This window comes from Cynocephalus volans, chromosome X (assembly GCF_027409185.1).
Source record: "Cynocephalus volans isolate mCynVol1 chromosome X, mCynVol1.pri, whole genome shotgun sequence".
Lineage (NCBI taxonomy): Eukaryota > Metazoa > Chordata > Mammalia > Dermoptera > Cynocephalidae > Cynocephalus > Cynocephalus volans.
The window spans coordinates 45,389,850-45,392,819 of record NC_084478.1 but is presented as its reverse complement, the minus strand read 5'-3'; the positions used below and the strand labels follow the sequence as shown (position 1 = coordinate 45,392,819).

At 31.7% G+C, this 2,970-nt stretch overlaps 1 non-coding gene across 1 annotated transcript; it reads right to left on the bottom strand.

The window, feature by feature from the left end:
• Window positions 1–2,126: 2,126 nt before the first annotated feature.
• Window positions 2,127–2,258, bottom strand: LOC134368818 (small nucleolar RNA SNORA51). Its single transcript, XR_010022518.1, has one exon. It is a non-coding gene; the product is annotated as a small nucleolar RNA SNORA51 (small nucleolar RNA).
• Window positions 2,259–2,970: the final 712 nt, after the last annotated feature.

The following is a 2,970-nucleotide window of genomic DNA, read 5'->3' as shown; positions in this document are numbered from 1 at the left end:
AGATCTCACACCTAATATAAGCGCACAAAATATTGTGCTTTGCATTTTTCATATATGTTCACATTCAATATTTTATCTGTTGCTCTCAGAAAGTCCATATTATTGAAGGAGGATATAACACTTATAGATAGTAAGTGGTTTGTCCATTATCACATAGACAGTAAGGTGATATTATAAAAATTAAACATAAGGTCTTCTGTTTATTAAAGAACTATATGCAGAATAGTATGCAGAAGTGGGGATGATGGAGAGGTTTGTTAATAGCTGCAAAATTACAACTAAATAGAAGGAATAAGTTCTATTATTCTTTAGCACAGTAGGGCATATATAGTTAACAATAATTTATTCTATATTTTCAAAAAGCTAGAAGATTGGAACTGGGGTGTTCCCAGCACAAAGAAATAATAAATGTTTGAGGTGATGGATATGCTAATTACCCTGATATGCTTATTACACATTGTGTACAGGTATAAAAAATCACACTGTAATATGTACAATCATTATGTAAATTTAAAAAATAACAGATACAATATAAGCAATTTAGCATGGAAAAAATTAATAGTGAGTATAAATTTTAATTAAAAAACACATACGTCAGGACCCACCCTAAACTGAGCTCAGAATTGTGAATGAAGAAGCTGTACAAAATAAAGTTCATTATTCCTTCAAAATATTTTCACAACCAACTTGTGACTCTGTCAAGACAAGATTATGGATAGTAGTGGGAAACATAGATCTAGAGACCAGACTAACTTGGAGGGAAAGATAGTAGAAAAGTGTAAGTAGGAGAGAGTGGAAGTCTTAGGGCAGCATTACTGACAAGAATTCCTTAGAAATGGCTGTGGCATCATCAGTAAGGTCTGGCTGCAGGTAGCGGATCCAGTAACTGGTGTCCAGGCTTTGAGAGGATATGTAAAAGAAGAAGACCCAAATCTCTATGGTACAAGGCAAGAGAACCCAGGTGACTACCTAGAAATAAAACAATAAAATAAAGCCCCACCTCCCATGTATAATGGAGTCAAAGTGAGGGTGTGGCCATGAGAAATGAGGCAAGCACCCACCACTACAACTGGGAATAACACCTCAAAACTTCTATCAGCAAGGCTGGCTGGAGAATGAATCCCTGGAAACAGGCCCAGAATTCCAAATACTTGTTTCACTTGCCACATGATGAGTTCTGATGTATGGGATGAAACTGAGCCCACAGGTGGAACCATAAAGTTCATTTATCATTCAAATTAGGTTGCCTTTGATAATTAATAGGAAGTTGGTTTTATTATACTAATAGATCTATACAATCATCCTACACAAATTTATTTTACAAAGAGAAATTATAATAAACATTAAATAATTGTGTATGTTAACATTTTAAAATGTTATAGTGTTATATGAACATTCAAGACACTATGAGCAGAATAATTATTGTTGATAATATTTACCTACTTCATTTCTAATATTTTGTCACTGATGTTTACCTGAAAAATATCTTGTTAGGAATGATGTTATTTTTTAAATCTTCAAAAATTGCTTTCAGTCTTCAGAAGTGAATATATTTTATAATTAATAAATTCAATTTTTTTGATAATTTCATCACCTCTCCTTTGTTAAACATACTAATTGCTTATGAAGGGTCAAAGTATTTGGTAAGTTTAGAGCGAATTCTTGTAAATAGAGGACAGTCTCAATTCTGTTTTTTAATTAAAACATATAAACGCATCAGCCTAAACATTTCTTCTGCAGATATTTTTACAAACACACTTGTCAAATAAGTACTCTATTTATGAATCTTTTTAATGTGTCACCGAGTTTAGATGCTTCAATACCATATGTCTTCTCAATTGTATTCCACTCTACACAGAATATAAATTTCTCCAATTAAAAATAAGAGATCCATCAAAAGATCCTTCCAAGAAGACAAGATATTCCAAAGTACAATTATAGAGTTTTAAAATTAAACCTACACTCTTGTGTTCTCATCATTTAATATTGTTCAATTCTTCACTCACTTCTTTAGGGATGAGTATTCAAGTTTTCTGGTTTTCTAAGTCTTACTTTCTATTTTTTGCTGCTCAGTAAAATCTTTAAAAGATGATGACTTTATGGCTCTACTTTTCTTTTCTTTTCTTCCGTGTTCCCCCATTCACAATACAGACCAGGCAGAAGGCCTGGGCTGAGATGTACATGGGGTAGGTTTACTCTGCCTACTTTTTCTATATAGTCAGTTTAAGAACACAGCTTGCGGTAAGCACCAGCAGGAGTAAAAAATCTTTTTAATTAACAGCTTCTAACTAAATATGAACAAAGTGAAACCAAATACAAGAGACATTTTTTGTTTAAAAAGCTGAATAAAATGGTAGGACACAAGATAATTTACAAAATAGTTTTTCAAAATATCAAACATTTCTAAAATTCAGTTAAAGACAGGAAGCAAAGAGAGAATGCATGTAGAGCCAAATAGAAGATTTATTTTGTATTCAACATTAGTTTCAACACATTTTGTGGTTTAGTGACTATCTTTGTAAATTTTTACAGCTACAACTTTTATTTTGATTTATCAAATATGAATTATATGTGAACCACCAACAATTTACTTATGTTCCATAGTTTTTAATTTAAGCATATCATTTGTTCCATGACACTGTGCTCTATAAAGTTGTTCCCCAAAAGTAATTATATCTTCAATATTAGACTTGAAAATTGAATTTATAAAAGCACCTATGATAATGCCAGATGTATTTCCTCTGACAGACTGAACTTTCAAAAGTTTTGCTTTGATTTTATAAATTGGATAACAATATCGAACCCTTATTGGTTTCAACTTAATGGAATTTCTTTTTAAAGCATGTGAATGCCCATATAAAACTTTCATGCTTTAACTGCATATGAATTTCTTCTGCTAGTGGAGCCAACACATGAACAGCAATTTTGTGGTACATGTACAAGAAAAGTTAGAATTGAAAATCCGTGAAA